Below are 18,142 nucleotides of genomic sequence, written 5' to 3' on the forward strand. Positions count from 1 at the left end.
TACGGTTAAAAGGATAAAATGAATGTTGCCAGAGGTAAAAACACATGGCATTTTGGTAATGGGCCTTGGGTTCACTGGATAGGGTGAAACTTTGTGGCCTTTACAGGCAGAGGTCCCCTCCGTTCTGTACCCTCTATCCTCCTCATGAACAGGAGGAAGGGGCCTGGTAAGACTTAGAGCAAGCTGAGTCTTGGGGAATAGGCTGAAGAGAATTTACCCTGAGTTATGGGTTGTATGGTAGGAACTCTGTAACCCCTGCACTAGAAACAATCAAATGCCTGGTATAGGAGACTATGGGTGATGGGTGGATAGTTCCCCCCTCCCCCGGTGTTTAATAGAAGTTGCATGTTGATTCTTAAAATCCATCCGTGTCTCTGTGTCTGGATCAAAGGAATGAAACAGACTTCTGACCTGTGTACTGAATACAGAGATGCCTTTTTTCATGGATATTCCCCCAACCCTCCAAAAAAATCAAATCTCTCCACTAGATTTATTTATCAAAGTCCCTAACTTCATTTCAGTTTTCTTTAACAGTTTCTTCCTAATTCCTTCCCTTCATACTCCCTTTCTTTCTCTGGAGAGAGGAAAGGCATTAACGTACATTTGGGAGAAATGTTCCTTTTTTCTTAGTCCAAAGTAAGTCACTTATTTCTACACTGCCTACAGTGTGGGATATATGTTCCAGTATGGTGGCCTCTGTACAAAGATTGCAACTTAATACAATCATAGAGAATTGCATCCTGGCACACCAATCCACTTATATCTATTTATTTATTTGAATTATGGTACCTGATGCTGTAGTGCTTCATGAGGCTAAATCTTTGTCTATTCCTGCCAACTTGCATTTCTGTGCCTCCTGTATTTGCTCCACTCTTCAACAGCAGCAACAAATATGGGCTTGATCCTAAAATCAAACTAACTTTAAATCACATTGACTTCAATAAGAGTTCCACTTATGAAGTGAAGGTTTTATTCAGTTCTTCCAATAAATGTACCATTTTGGATTGCAATATATTTCTTCTAACCATCACCCAATATTGCATCCTACCTAAGAGTTAAAATGGTCTTTCAGCTGTCTCTAAATCAAGAGAGGCAATGAAACTACTCCCAAATGCTATTTATAGTCAGATTAATAATGAGGTTTCAGACTTCAAAAAATCTTTTTCATGATGATCTCTCTCAAAAAGAAAACCAGCTGCTAAAACCACTGTTGTGAGTCATTCTTGTGGTTCAAAACTTGATCTACTTATTGTAGTAAGTTATATTTCATTAAGTGACCTATTACATTGCATGTAACTTATAACTGAATGGGTGGGGGATAGCAGGTTAGCTCTTGGACACCTAATTGAAGTGGAACACGTTACTTCAAATTAATCCTAGTGTTCACAGAATCAGATTATTTTGCAACTACAGTTGTTTGTTTTGAAATGGACAGCTTTCTATATTTGAAGAGTTTAACTAATAGTGAAGTATCATGCCGAAGGGTAATGATATCATAGAGCAGCTATATTAGGTTTTAACCATGCAGAAATCATTTATACATGTTCTCCCTTAATGTCTGTGCTATAAACACCAAATAAAAGTTTTTCAAGTTAAAATAATAAACAAATGATGGCAATATGAATATTTTATGCACTCTATTGTCACATGCAATTGGATATGAAATGTATGTGGATTGTTCACTCATATACGGCATATTTTAGATCAGCCTTTTGGTTTCAAACAATTCAAACACATATCTGAAAGTGAAATCTACCTAAGGTATAATCAAATAGTGTAAATGTTCATTTATAATGGGAAAAAATAGTCACAAATTATTTCAGTGTATTGTATACATGTACATAGTGCCTAGCTAAATAGGGCTCTGATGTGATAGAGACCGAAAGATGCTACAGAAATAATAATAAAGTTTTTGTTATATATAAAATACCTCTGGTTATGGAAAAGTTGTTCTGTGAAAAAGAAACTTCACTGACTCCTGCCCCCGATCTTCCTTGGCTAGCAATGAACACCAACACTGCCCGTAATGCCTTAGGGAAGCTCACATCCTCCTTGCTGACTCCGGCAACCCGGACAAGCAGAGTCCTGCTCACATGGGGGAGCCTTAAACCATTGCCACACCACAGGGTATCTTTTCCCTCCTGGATCTGGAATCCTCCCTTCCATTGGGAACCTCCATTTCCAGAGAGAGAATACTAAAAAATGAAGGGTCATAGCTTAGGAACTCAGATTTTCTCTGCCCTGTTGATGTGCAGGAGGGCATAAGGCACAAGGGACCTTCCCCTGTTTGTCTCTTAGTGTAGTGAGTAGGCAAGGAGTACTGCTGGGTAGCTGCTACAATGGCTTTAGCTTTCCCAGAGGGTCCGATTCAAGGATGTGTCCCATAGTGAAGTTTTTTTCACAGAACTCCTCTGAGGGAAATTGCTGTGGGACAGAGCTCATCACCTCCTGCAGATGCAGAATGCACTGATGATAACATCACAGGAACCTGAATCCGCCTGCTCCTCCTTGAGAGATTCAGAGCCATCAGAACCGTTCCTCCCATACTGCCCTTATCCACTATCCAAAAGGCCCACCTGGTCCTGGGACCAACCGCTGTCTCATCTAATTTAAAGCTGCTTAACCAATCTATTCACTTACTTTTGTTCTTCCTGAAACTGCATGCTTCTGACAAAGAACAAGATAATCTGCAAGTCTTGGTCTTTCAGCTGCAGAGAATGAAACCAGTCAAGAAATCCCTGAGACTTTGTTGCCATAGCAGAGAGAGCAGAGGGCATGCCATTTCCACCTAGAGAATTTCCAAATGGATATCTGGCTGCATTCCACTCTAGCAGCTCTCAAACCTGCTCCCCTCCCCCCAAAGGGGTCACTCCACTAGAGCACAAGCAACGACTATAGTGTCTCTTCAGGACATACTCTTTCTGAACAGCTGTAAAGCATCCATATGGAGTTCCAGTCACATGTTTGAAAGGTATTATTCCCTGATGCAAGACTTTGTTGCTAATGCTCCTTTGGGATGGCACTTCTCTGCTCAACCCTACTGTCCATGTCCTGGCACCCTCCTCCTACTTAGTGACTGCTTGTCAGTCATCCACAGTGCAATACAATAGGGATCATCACTCAAAGAAGAGGAAGTGGTTACTTACCTGAAACTGGAGGCTCTTAGAGAGGTGTGGTCCCTAGCTGTATTCCACTGCTCCCGCTCCTTTCCCTCTGCTTCATATCTTCTTTGCTTCACAGCGAAGAAGGAACTGGAGACGTGGTCAGTCTGCCCCACCATGTATTAGTGGAATACAGCTCAAAGAACCTCCTGTTACAGGTAAGTAACCTCCTTTTTTCTAAATATATAGGAAAACCAGTAACATATTTCAATAAGCAAAGAGACGGTTAGGGATTAATATACATTAGGGTATTGCAGAAGGTTCCACTAATATTTCAAACTCATACAAACCCAAGCACTTCACACGCACATTATGTCATAGGGAAGGTGCATTGTCCATATTTGATAAGGAGATGTAGTGTCACTGGCACATTGATGGCTCAGTAGTCTGTAGCATTTTAGAGACTTTATAAATGGCCTCAAATAGATGTTGAATTGGAGATGACAACATTGGTCCTTGAAGGAGTCTGCAGGCTTGGGCCCTTGGTGAAAAAGAGCCGCTACTTATCACTATTCTCTGGGTTCTGTTCAAAAGAATACCCAAATACAAATTAAACAAAATCTAACCACATCTGCTAGGTGATTGAGCAGCAAAAACAAGATCATGACTGATGTCCAGGGCAGTGAATGACCTGGCAAAATTAGTGAGGACGTTTGATCTCTGTCCGTTGCTGTGAAAAGCTCATCTCCATACTCAAGACAAAACTGAAGCCTGATTAAAAAGAAGGTGAACTACTGGAGGTCAAGTTTTGAAGAATTTTGCTCAAAGACATTTAGTTATATCCTTGTCAAGAAAAGAAAGATACAAGATCAGTGACTTTCAAAATTATTAGTACTAAGGGTTGATTTCTTGAGCATGGTCCTGATTATTGTCTGTTTAAGAGAATAATAGTAACTTTCTCAATTTCCATCAGTAACTGCCCAAACATCCTTTTAAAAGCCAAGGATCCATTTCTCGTATGATACTACATATTTTCCCCAATGCCTGGAGCACATCAATTTACAGGATTAATCCACATTTGGCTAGAAAAGGTGGCACATATTTTTTTCTCCTTTGCTCTGGTTCATCTTCAGTTGGGTTTGCTAAACTATATTAGATTTTCTCTATATTTTCTGCAAAGTTATTTGAGAGGATTAACAATTGCTGCAGCATCATATAAGGGTAGAAAATACAGATTGAAGATGACAAATTCGTTTAACACTTTGCAGTGAGTTTAAAACCAATTTCACATACAACCGAAACATGCGGTACATAAAAAACATTTGGTCCTGCTTCCCTTGACTTCAGAGAGTGCAGGATGTGACCCCCATAGCTCCCAGTAAACAGAGCCGTGATTTTGACAGAATTAAGGCCTACTTAGTTGCCTAGTGAAGTCAAGTGAAAGAGTCCCATTAATTTCAATTGGCTTTCGATTAGGCCCTAATGGAAGTAATCAAGGCAGAAAAACCAGAGAGTAAGCTATGGCTATTGGAGTTGGAAACTTTATGAAACAAATTTTAATAGTGTCAAGTATCAGAGGGGTAGCTATGTTAGTCTGGATCTGTAAAAAGCAACAGAGTCTCCTGTGGCACCTTTAAGACTAACAGATGTATTGGAGCATAAGCTTTCGTGGGTGAATGCCCACTTTGTGAATGCCCATGCATCCGACGAAGTGGTCATTCACCCACGAAAACTTATGCTCCAATACATCTTTTAGTCTTAAAGGTGCCACAGGACTCTCTGTTAAATTTTAATAGTTTCTTGAAAGGGAGATGGAAAGTGCATAGCCTATATCGCACAAGATTGTGGCTTGTGTGGCATACCCAGGTAGAACAGTAAGGGGGAATTGTGGACTACAGCGTGGTGGGGAGAGAAGCCTCCATGAAGCTGCTTCTCCCCCCTTCCATGTAGATGAGCAGGGAGTGGGAGGGAAGGTATGATGGATCCTTGACCCCATCTTCCCTAATGCCCTGTCCAGCACAGTTGAGACAGAACAGAGGGAGAAGTAATCTGTGATATATAGAGTGTCAGTGCAGAGTACTTCCTTCTTGGAGCAAGTGGGGAATTAGGGACCTATGTGTGGTTCTGAGTCACAACATGGTCTCTTTTCTCTTGAGGAATAATAGCTACACACTATTTGTTAATCAAGTTTGAGGTATATTTGCAGATGAATACATCAGTATAGAGATTATTCCAAGCATGTGCAGAGTTTGGAAGAATAAATTGATATGAGAGTAAATGAAGGAAACAAGGTGGAAATGAGATGTAATTTAGTGGGTTGTAAGCAACATGAGGAAAATGAAGGAAGACTTGAAAACAATGCAGTGTTGTAGGCAATATGGGAATTATGGAGCTTTGAAAGTGGCCCTGTTTAGTGTGCCTTTCATACATATTTTACAATAAACAGTTAAAACAAATATATAAATGTTCTGTACTACTGAACACAAAATTGTAGGAGGCTTGCAATACTACTAGAAATAGCACAGATATAGAGGGAGATGTTAGCATGTGACTGGGCTATTTTTTCTGTTGCTAGCACACACAAGTATTTTGTTGCATGACCTCAGTTAGGTCTGTGGAATTCATGCAAGCAAACAAAGAAATCATATTCAAGAGTTAGAGGTGACAGCATAAAAAGTAGCAGGGAGAAGCATTGCTACTTGATATTACTTAAACTTATTATACAACTTATTATTTTAAGGCGTGACAAATAAATTTCACCTGTACCTTTTGTGAGCTTTGTTTACAGAATTTAATTTATTCCTTTTTTTTTGGTTTGTAGTCTACACAGTGTTTTTGGAGAATGCCATTTGAATCAACCAAGATATTAATCACTGAAAAAATGAATAAATACTCCACATAAAGAAGTTTATTTTCCAGTTACAATATACTTACATGGCACTGAATTATGAAAAGTAACTACTGCAGATACTCAATCAACTATCTGAACTAGTAGTTTAAAAGAAGTGAACTGCTATCAGATGTTTTTAGTCAACATTGATGACCATTCCTCTAAGTTCCCTTTTAAAAATCAAGCCGTTTTTGGCTAAGAGACTAGCAATAAAACAGCATTAGGAACTATGATTTAATTTTGCTGGTCTCTAAAACCTGAATATATCTGTATCTAAACAGAACTACCAATTGGAGGGGAAGTGGGAGGAATGATAAAAGAGCACTTGAGTGACTCTGCTGCATTTTAACCTAATCAGATTTGATTTGATTGAAATATTATCATCTAAAAAATGAGCGTATGATAGATATGCTGACAAACCCTTAAGTACAGCCATTTTACTTGGTACCAGAATAATACAATACTGCCTCCTCAAAACTTATTTTCAGAGTTTATAGTTGGCAGTGTCAAATTCTATTTCTGTTTGGGAATAGAAAGACATGATTGGCTGAGCTGAAAAGTCAGGTAAATTGCAACACTAGCTTTAGGGGAAAATAGAAACTATAAAAGAATGATTGTAATATAAAATTTACAAGTACATCTGTCTGTCAGTTTTACACATGTGCAATATTGTATTTACATTTTATATTAATGTGCTTATGTAAGTGTTAAATATAGATATACTTCTATAGACACACATCATATAGAGCAACAAAAATGACTAAAGATCAAGAAACCATGAGCTATGAGGGAAGATTGAAAAAAATTGAGTTTGCTTAGACTGGAAAAGAGAAGACTGAGAGGGAACATGATAACAGTTTTCAAGTACAGAAAAGGTTGTTAAAAGGAGAAGGAAGAACTGTTCTTAACCTCTGAGGATAGGACAAGAAGCAGTGGGCTTAAATTGCAGCAAAGGAGGTTCAGGTTGGACATTAGGAAAAACTTCCTAACTGTCAGGGTGGTTAAGCACTGGAATAAATTGCCTAGGGAGGTTGCCCTTATTATGCAGCAACTTCAAGACTAGAGCTTAGATATTTTCTTCTTTTGCCTGGTAACTATCAGAGTCCAATATGTTGGGGGTCTTCTGAAGATTTCTGCTAAAATTTCATGACTCTCAGTATTTTTTTTTTTTTTAAAGAAAACTGGCCTGAATTTCAGGTTTGCAAATATCAGAGGGGTAGCCATTTGCAAATAGTGTGTTTCTGGAAGTAATTAAGATGTGTTAGTATTGGACTTTAAGAACTGAGGCCCTGGGAGTTAGGCATCTAATGTCTTTGAGGATCTGGGCCTGAGTGCCTAAATCAACTTTTAATGAACATTTTAACTCCCTGTTCACTGGACAGATTGGCAGAAGCTCCTTAATCACTGAGCGGAATAGATCTGTGTAATCTACAATAACAGGTATAAGGGCTTAATCCTACAACCATTGAAGTCAGTGGAATTTTGCCAATGACTTATATAGGAGTAGGATTGGGACTTAGTTGTTTTTTGGTTGTGTTAAGAAATTGGATGAACTTCTTACTGCCATTAATAATATACGAAAGCATACATTAATGAAAAACAGTTTAAAATATACATAGAATCATAGCTCTAATCTGAAGCTCCAGCAATACATATGAGCATGTTCCCCTCTAGTTGCTTATCTGTACTCCACTTATTTAGTTCAAAAGGGGAATGTCACATATTTTGAACTTCATATTGAAAGATGAAAATCTTTAATTTATCACACGCTGAAAATATTTGTGCCAATATTTCTCTGAAGATGAAATAATTGTATTATAATACAAAATGTAGTTTACCAACACAGGTTGTTTCATTATTTCTCTAAATTATTACATGAATTATTTCTGGCTACAAAGATCTTCCAGAATTCAGCATGTTTATTACTTGCTTATGTACTGTCACTAATCCAGATATTTTCTTCCGTCATGCATTATGCAACATTATAGCAGAATGAATAGTTCTAACAATATTGAGAATCAACAAAAACAGTTCCTTACCAATGCTGTGTGCCTGACTGTTATAACTATGTCAGCCTCCATTCATTGTACTCCCCCCTTAGTTTTGGATGTGACAGATATACTTTGTCTGTACAATCTTTGGTTTAGCCTGAGTTGTATAGAAGGAGCTGCAACTTCGGTATGTTCAAAGAACTCCTAAATCGACAGGGAAAATAGCAGATCTATCCAAGGAAAAAATACTGTAATTACAAACTTACTTTAAAAACAGTTCTAGTTAATAAAATATATATATAAATAATATATATATATTATGAAAGGAAAAAAGCTACAAATATATTTTGATATATATATTTCAGTTGTCTTTGAGTTCTGTTTCCTCACACTTTGAGACATTATGACATTATGGGTGTGAAAATGAAAGCCAGTGTAAAGATTTTCTGCGTGAGAGCCTTTTAAAATTGATTTTTACCATTTAAAAGACACTTATATCAAAAGAGTGAACCTTCATCCTCCCTGCTCAAAGTCTAATCAGACTTTGTGGAGAGAGAACCTTGAAGATTAGGGGTAGGGATGAAATTCAGACACTCCAAACCCACAGGCAAGCTTTTGGACAACAGCACTGCTTTTTAGTACCCTCTATTCCAGTAAGCAGGACTAGTGGCCACTATTTACCCCTTATGCAGGCTTTCTGGACCACTGGATAATTTTTTGATACCATGGCCTTACTTCCAAGCCCCATTATGAGTCCAAACTATTTAGGAACGGAGTCTCCCTCCAGTATATGAGAGGTGTGGAAATATCTCTACCCAGTCCTAAAATAACTGCACCAAATGGCAGTGTGTGAAGCATCTTGTGCTGGAAAAGGGGTGGAAGCTGGTGCCAGAGTTCCTTCAGTGTGGTGGCAGAAACTCTGAGGAAGAAAGCAGGGTGAGAGATAGTAGGGGAAAGTGCACATGGGGTTAGACATAATAGGAAGCAAAGCATGTGAGATTGGTCAGAATTAGGGACAACACAGCAGAAAGAAAGGGGTGGTGGGAGAGTAACAAAAGGGAGCACCAAAGCGAGGTGGCAGACACTGATATACAAGATTATGGAACAGAGGGATAATAAAGTACAGGGGTGGCAGGTTTGTAGAAATTGTGGTGGTGCCCAGAACCTGCCCTCCTGCAAACTCCGTCCCCCACCTACCTAAGGCTCTGGGAGGGAGTTTGGGTAGGGGAACAAGGTCTGGGGTGCAGGCCCTGGGCTGGGGCTGGGGATTAGGGTTCAGGCTCTGGGAGGGAGTTTGGGTGCAGCTCCAGGCTGGGGCAGGGGGTGGGGGTTAGGGTGACCAGATCACAACACTAAAATATCAGGACACATTGGGGTGCCGTCAGCCCCGCCCATAGCCCACCCCCACTCCTCCCAGGCTCCGCCCCCACTCTGCCCCAGGTCCCGCCCCCTCCCTGCTCATCTCCCCTCCCCACCACGCCCTTCCTTGTCCCCCCAGGCCCCTGCTGGCTTGCTGCATCCCTCCTCAGTCCCCCACCCACCACTTACCTCCTCACCCCCCCTGCCAGCCCGCCACCCGCTCGCTCACCTCTTCACCCCCCCCACCTGCCACTCACTCCTATGGCACCGACTTCCCCTCTGCCAGGTGGGTGCTCACCCACCCCCCGCCTCTTCTTGCCGAAGCATCTGCCCTCACTCCGGCCCCATTTCTCCCTCTTCCCCCAAGTCCCTGCCCCTACCCTGCCTCTTCTCCACCTCCTCCCTTGAGCGCGCCGCATCCCCGCCCCTCCCCCCTCCCTCCTGGAAGGCACTAAGCACCATCAAACAGCTGTTAGGTGGTGGGAAGTGCTGGGAGGGGGAGGAGCGGGGACTCAGTGTGCTGGGGGTGGAGGGGAGAAGAAGAAGGGGGGAGCTTAGCTAAAATTTTTCCCCTGTGGGTGCTCCAACCCTGGAGCACCCACAGAGTCGGCGCCTCCCTCCCGCTCACCTCCCTACCTGAGTGTCGGGACAAATGGCATCCTGATCGTACATTGATCGGGACACGGGACAAAGGGTTAAATATTGGGACAGTCCCGATTTTAGCAGGACATCTGGTCACCCTTATGGCGGTGTAGGAGGGGGTGAGGAGTAGTGGGAGGGGGTGCAGCGGGAAGGGGGGGTGTGGGGTGAGGGCTGTGGGATGGGCTGGGGATGAGGGGTTCATGATGCAGGAGGGGGATCAGGGCTGGAGCAGAGGGTTAGGGTGCAAGGGAATGAGGGTTCTGGCTGGGGATGAGGGGTTTGGGGTGTGGGAAGGTCTCAGGGCTGGGGCAGAGGGTTGGAATGCAGGGAGGTGAGGGCTCCTCCCCCCGGCAGCACACTCACCCCCACCATTGTCACTGCACATGCTCCTAGGGCCCCTCTCAGGTCCAGGAATTCCCCTCGCCTCCCCTGTGGTGGGTGCCGGGGGAGGAAGGGGCTGCCATCACATGTGCGCCTCCTCCCCTGCTGCAGGCTCCGGGGCCGGGGGGAGGTACGCAGGGGCAGCAAGAGGGGGCGGGGGACACTTGGGGGAGGTGCGTGGGGGCGGCAGGCTGGGCCAAGGGAGAGACTGATCCCCAAACATTGCTGGAGCCGGGCCCCCAGGCCCTGAATATTGCTGGAGCCTGGGCACCACAGGCCCATATAACTCGCCGCCCCTGGATACCTAGGCAGTGGCCCCAGTGGGAACATAAAAATGGATGGAGAAAATCAGTGAAGGAAGACTGGTCCAAATTGGAAAAGGGAAAAAAATAAAAAATTAGATGATGTTATTGAGGGAATACAAAATCTGAGAGGGAAGATTAACTGCATTAGCATATTGGAGAGCTAGAGGTGAATAGGAAGGCAGAACAAACTAACAACCCCAGTGCAGCCAGAGTCCGTATTTACTTTTTGATTTTAGAAGAGTTAGTTTTATTCAGAATTTTCAAGATTGAATGGTTGCTATCTTGTTTTCATTTTTTTTTAATGGGCGTGTTCCTAGCCTTGGGTTCATGTGGATACCTACAAGGAAAGGGGTCATCACTTCTCTCAGACCATACACTCCTTTGGATGCTATATATTGCCATCATTTGATTTGGAAAGAATGATTGGTGACTTCACTGGGACTATATCAGTAGCCCCAGTTGTGGGAGTATGGTGGCATTTGTTATGCAGGCTCACAAACTGGGGAGGGTGTGTTGTTTGGTGTGCATCTACTGCTAGGTGCCTATGTAGCAACAGTTGTCAAAAGTGCTTTAATATGTGCTTGGCAAGAAAGCTATAGCCTTTATTTTGTATCCAAATCTGATCTCGAGGTTAGAAGTCGAGGTGAAAAAACAAGGTGAGATCCAATCTCAAGGCTGGATTACTAGAATGTATTCTATATAGTGCAGCACCTTAAAACCAGGCAGAAATTGTGACAAGTGCAGAATGCAGCTACCTACTAATCAAATGAGATTTTTATAGGTAACACATTATCCTGTGTTTCATAGTCTGAATTTGCTATCATTTGATTTTAAACTAAATTGTTGATGTTAATGGTTTGGGTTTTAAACAAACTGTCTAAGAATCTGTGATGTAAGCAGCCTGAAAATTCAGGTGAAGAGTGCTGTTTGCTGTGCTATTGTAGCCATGTTGGTCCCAGGATACGAGAGAGACAAGGTGAGTGAGATAATATCTTTTAATTGACCAACTTTTCTTGGTGGAAGAGGCAGAATTTCTTCCGCCAACAGAATTTGGTCCAATAAAATATATTCTCACCCACCTTGTCTCAGGGGAAGAAATAACAAAGTGGCTATGAGATGATGTCCAAATCTGCATATGACCTTCAAAGGGATCCAGTGGCAAATCCCTAGTAAATGAGTCAAACCGAAATAAAGAGGTAAGAGAGAGGCAGAAAAAATACTAATGGTGGGAGAAAAATTTACTGTGGTTTTTCAATCTCTAATGAAGGTATCTGTGGGTCCACATCCAAGAACTATTTTGAAACACTGGAGTGCCAAAAGAAATCTGACACCATTCACTGTATTTTTTATATATCTTTTCCTTTATTTTAGTTTTACCTTTGGTCAAGTGAATTGTGCATTACTTCCCCTTTGCTGTTTTCTGTTCACTCATCTGCAGGGCCGGCTCCAGGGATTTGGCCGCCCCAAGCAGCCACAAAAAAAAAAAAAATAAAAAAAAAAATTGCGATCTGTGGCGGCAATTCGGTGGAAGGTCCTTCGCTCTTAGCGGGAGTGAGGGACCGTCCGCCGAATAGCTGGACCTGCCGCCTCTGTCCGGAGTGGCCGCCCCAAGCACTTGCCAAGCTGGTGCCTGGAGCCGGCCCTGCTCATCTGGCTTTTCCATAAACACTGTTTTTCTGTGTAACTGACAAGAGGTGATATTTCTAGTGCGAAGAATTTTCTGATTTTTTTTTTCCTGTCCGGTCCCTACCTCTCATCTTCGCTTTTCTTTTTGTTGTTCTAGCTCCTCTTCCCATCTGTTCTTTGTCTATTACTCTCAGCTCATTTTACCACACTGTCTCTTTTCCTTCCCAGTATGCATTATTGCTGCCTTTCATTTTGATGCACCTTGTTAATGGTGCTGTGTTAATCCCATGGACCTGCTACAGAAAGTGCTGCATCAGGATTGAGGTCTGTGCTGCTTCCTTCAATTTCATGAAGTGGCACACTGCTGGGATTACCTGAACCAACAGAAGAGAGGTGGAGAAAGTTACAATATCTCCCCCACACCCCGATTTCTGCCAGGGTTTATATATAAATATAATATATAGAGAGAGCAGGGTGTGGGTTCAAAATCTAAGTGCACAATAGTTTATTTCAAAACAGAGATGCCAGCAATAGCAAGCTGCCCCCCTTTGTCCTTCACCTTTGCAGGCCCAGCTCATGCTGGCCTTGACATGCAGCAACCCTCCAGCCATGCAAACAGGGCTGCATGTGGGAGGCAAATTCCATACTTGCCTGAGGTTTTCAGGGCTGGGCCTGTGTGGCCTGGCATCTGCCCCATGTTTGTTTGGGTTTCACACAGGGACCTGGAGGAATTTAACCAATGCCGTGCATGGGTTTCTTGTTGACTCAGAGCCAGCCCCGCTCGGTCACATGGTGCCACTGGGCCCCCTCCCTGTGTGGCAGCTGGCAGATCCAAGCCAGTCAACTGACCTTGGAGGTCAGGCAAGCTGCAAGCTGTGCTCCATGGGGAGAGGCAGCAACAACAGTTGGGCACTTCAGGGAGGGGCCAGTGCTTTCTAGGAGGGGAGACTGAAGGTAAAGGAGGAGGCTTTGGGGAATGGCCGAACCTTTAAATTGTCCCCCCTCCCCCAAACTATCAACAGTTACATGTTGCCTCTGAACGGGTCCTGTGGGAGGCCAGAACCTTGGATCTTTCTTCCAGCTGGTCCTGTAGTAAATTAGGTTCTCTGCAACCAAAGCCAGATGGAAGTATTATTTCCTTGACTATATCTGTCTACACTGGAGTGATCTGCTCATTTTCCAGTCAAGATACTTGTTAAGAGCAATATTGAAATGCTCCAGAGAGTTTGTAATTTTGGGGGGAAATCATACTAACTGTGCTCATACAATACAATACTGGATTTGAAATGGCTTAGAAAGTTATTCTACTTAAAACTACTTCAAAATGGAACCCTGAAGTCAATATTGATGGTGATAGACCCGAAGTGTTGACACAGCTTTAGCTGACCCCTAGAGAGGTCTAGTTTCATCTGCCTGTAGCAAATTTCTTTCAGTTCCTTCTATTTCCTCTGGTCTAGATGCAATGGCTAATACTAGGCTGCTATGATCCCAAAAAATAATCTGAGTTTAGCAAAAAGGGCATAGTTTCATCAAGATACAGAACGGACATTGTGTGGAATAACAGAATTCTGGTCACTGGAAATTCAGGGAAGCATCAGTTGATCATTTCTGATACGCTTTTGCCTTGCAACAGTGTTAACCACAAAACAAAGGAGAGCCCTGCTTGCTTCTTTTGGAAAACATTCAGAACAGCTAATTTGGTTTAGCTAGCATTTGTGTGAAAATGCAAATTGTCGTGCCCCCTGCTTTGAATTGGTGTTTTGGACATCTATTCGCTTATTCCCTCTCCAGCCACAGCTCCTGAAACAAAGGTAATTTATCTGGATCATCAGAACAACTTCTTTAGGATCCTTACTCAGACAACAGTGCTTTGAATTGGTTGACCAAAGATAATTTTATTTTGAGGACTTGTATTCCAAGAACCTTTATTTGCTACTGGCATCATATGTAAGTTTCTTGGAGGGTAAGAGTGCAGAGGCTTTTAAAGAGCAAGTGTCTTAAAGGAAGTTGCCCTCTGAAATAATCCATATTTTAACCTCCCAAGTGATGATAGTGGTCAAAAGCAATTTTTTCCACTTCAGTAAGATGTGAAAGAATGCACAAGATTGGTGTCATAGCTTTTATAAATTTACAAGTGGAAACAAAAGCAAAAACCTTTAAAGGCTGAGGCTGAAAATTTTGCCATAGCACTTCAAGTAACCAGTTGAAATGAGGGGGGAGAGAGGGATTAATGTGGATTGACTCAGCTGTAGATACTGGAAAGTGTTCACAGAAGTTACAAAAAAATAAAGACTCTTATTCACTGGCTTTTTTTTTAAAAACCAAACTGGAAAAAAGTGCTGGTCAAGTAGAGGAACAAAATTTTGGCCCAACACACAGTGGGGATACCTCGACTCCCTTACATCCTCCTCACTCTGTGATACTCCTTTCTCCACACCCTTTCACTTATTTCTTTTTACTCCACCTTCATCTCCCTTTCTCCTCACACTTTACTTTTCCATTCCTTTGTGGTCTTCCCCTCCCCCTCTTCCTTACCCTCCTGCTCCATTTCCCATTACTTCCCCTGCTCTGTCTCCTTTCCCTCACTCTGTCCTCGGCCATTTTTTCAAAGGAGTTCTTTAAAATGTGCTTTGCTTTGGTAAAGAGGACTTTTCCTTATCAGGAGAGGTGTTGTGTTGCTAACATAGAAATGACTATGCAAATGAACATATATAATATTGGTATGGGAATTACCATACTTATGCCTGTTTAAAGTTCTGAATATGCCAGGTGTAAACTAGATGATTCCAAAAGCCTTTTCCAACTCTGTGTGAACTGAGATCTCATACAGGTAATAGAAATGGTATGCCTTCACTCCAACCAACCTCCCTCTTGAGCAGAGCTGAGCAAAGTTTTTCAGGCGAATAGTGGATTTGCCAGGAAATGCAGTTTTCCCCCAGCCCCCAAACTATTCACAAATTTGTCAAATAGTTTCAGCCAGGAAAAAAAAAAAAAAAAAAAAGCTAGATCCACAGAACAGCCAGTGAAGGAGCATGGATTTGAATTTGTCTCTCACAGGTTAGTGCCCTAGCCACTTAATTCTCATTCTCCCAGTGATTAGTCACATATTTTATACAAAGTTCAGTGGAGAGATGGAGAGATCCACCTCAGAATAGCTTATAGCCTAGTGGTTAGGGTACTGTCTTGGGAAGTAAGAGATGCACGTTCAAACCCCTCTTATCATGCAAAAGGGGAATTGAACCTGGGTCTCTCACTTCTTGGGCAAGTACTCTAACTGAGCTAAAAGTTATAATATTGGTACCACTACCTCCTCCTGCTCCTGACACGTTGTATTCTAACCCTTAAAAAATGGTTGAAAACGAAATCATTTGGGTAAATGTTGTTTTATTTGACCCAAGACAGATTTTTATTTTAATTTTTTGATTCAATTAAATTTTTCAGAATTTTTGGATTTGTTTTGGGTTGAACCAAAATCATTTTTGAAACTGCCAGCAAAAATCAGCTCTTCATCCAGCTACGTTTCTAAGTGCTTTGTAAACATCTGTTTACACCAAGTGTGGCTGGTACTGTACAAAATATCCTAGAAGACAAATATAGAAAGATGCACTGGAGGACGAGAGGAAGGAAAAGTGTTTGGTTTGATATATTTTTTTATTCTCTTATAAACCTGGTTTTAGAAGTGCTGTCTACGTTGGTTTGGGCATCCTACAGTCTACTCCTGAAATAATCAGTGCTTTCAGGGGAAGTTCAAAACCTGTAAAGGCATATGGGCCCAAGGAATTATCCCTGTCAAGCACACCTCTCCCTTTTCAGCAACACTGGTACAGATAATATCTTGGCAAGGAAATGTTTTTTAAATAACATGCACATTCATTATTATCAAACTTACTGTCACAGAATATACAGAAGAAAATTGGGCAGGCCAAATAGTCTTTGATCATTATTCATGGATATAAATCATATTTCATTCAAGTCTTTTTCTAAGCAACTCACTTCTCTGAACTTTTCAGTGAAGGCCCAGTGAAACAAGTGAAATTAGAGCCTTCACTCATATGGCAAATTCTTATTACCTCTAGTATGTAATATACGTTTTGGGCCACATTGTTTTTATTTAAGAGATGCATCAGATACAGACTAGTCCCCTTGACATGGTTCCTTTTGCCAAGTGTCCTTTGCATTCTGCAAAGGACAATTGAGTAAAAGGCTGGCTGGCTGTAGTAATAATATGGTTTAATTAATGTGCTTATTGAACATAATGGTAGAAAGGGATTTTTTCTTCTGGCTAATGATTTTCTCTCTTCACCTGTTTATGTATTTGTTGTTTTGCTGTTATTACAAACATTCATAAATACAGAACTTCAATATGCTGTCACAAATCACCTAGCGTTACTAAAAAATGAAGGCTCATAGTTTAGGAACTCAGATATTCTCTGCCCTGTTGATGTGCAGGAGGGCATAGGGCACAAGGGGCCTTCCCCTGTTTGTCTCTTAGTGTAGTGAGTAGGCAAGGAGTACTGCTGGGTAGCTGCTACAGTGGCTTTAGCTTTCCCAGAGGGTCCCATTCCCAACTCCACACCAGCCAGCTGAGTGGGACTGATTCCTGAAGAATACATGCAGCATCTCCTCCAAGAATGCAAGCAGCTGTTCTACCACAAGGATGCTGGAGGCAGTGACTACCTAAGGTCCAATATCGCCAGGAGCATTGGGTGGGTGCTGCACCTCTGTGCACCCCCTACCAGAGGTTAATACTACAGATGAGCTCAAAATGTCTTCCTTTAAAACATCTCAATCTCAAGTATGCCTAGAGAAAATCCCCCAAAATAAATTCTGTATGGCTATTTGTAGTCAGTGGTGCCAATTTAAATCCTGAATCTGGAAGAGACAGCTGAAGAATTACAGCTTTTGAGGTCTCCAGACAATCACTCTAGAGAAGAATTTCTGTAACACAATTTAGTCCTTCTAGTCCCTTTTAGGCATTCAGTCATGCCCTATAATTCCTGGGATTTAAGTCCAACATGGGTTTTTCCCCATTCATTTTTCCACTCATTTTAAACCAGCAGTTGCTCTTTTTTTTTTTTTTTTTTGAGGAGAGTGGAGGTGTGTGATAAATTCATATAATAATTTATTACAGCCAATCATTACAATAACACTCAAAGTAAATTAACATTGTGTGCACTATTAGATATGAAATTGTTTGCAAGGTCGTGACTGCACACAACATTGTGGATGAATGAAAGAGCATTGCCAAGAAAACACAAACATAAATTAAAGTTCTTTAATTTAGGTGTGGGATGGATAAATAATGATTTGCAATTTGCAGCAACCAGGGATCTCATGTGGCTTTGTTCATATTTTAATAGTTTACTCCTCTTTGCAGTTTCAGTAATTAAGTCTTATGACATTCCAGAAAGCATAAATCCTGCTGAGATGTTTAAGTTTGGAGCATCCTCTTGATGTACAATCAAAAAAAAAAGACACTTACCCAGGATCTTAACAAGCTGTTTTGCTTTTACCTTTGAAACACAATTGAATGGTAAAGTAATGTGGTCTGCTCAAACTGTTTTAGTCACATTGTTAACTAGAACCTCCTTTTGAAATTCATTGCCTTCAATTATATTTTTTAAAAGAATTTTAATTATGTGACTGAAAAGAATAAAGATGCTCCCGGCTCCATTTGTTTACCATGGAAGGCCTTAAAAAATGAGGACAGAGCTTCCCAGCTCATGCAGGGGTTGCAGAGAGAGAGAGATGACTTTTAATTCGACAAGTTCAGAGAGATTTCTTAGTTTGACGCGCATAGCAGGGGGTCTTTGAGCGCCTGGCAATACTTCAGCATTCTGAGCTTTG

Source organism: Trachemys scripta, chromosome 5, assembly GCF_013100865.1.
Source record: "Trachemys scripta elegans isolate TJP31775 chromosome 5, CAS_Tse_1.0, whole genome shotgun sequence".
Lineage (NCBI taxonomy): Eukaryota > Metazoa > Chordata > Testudines > Emydidae > Trachemys > Trachemys scripta.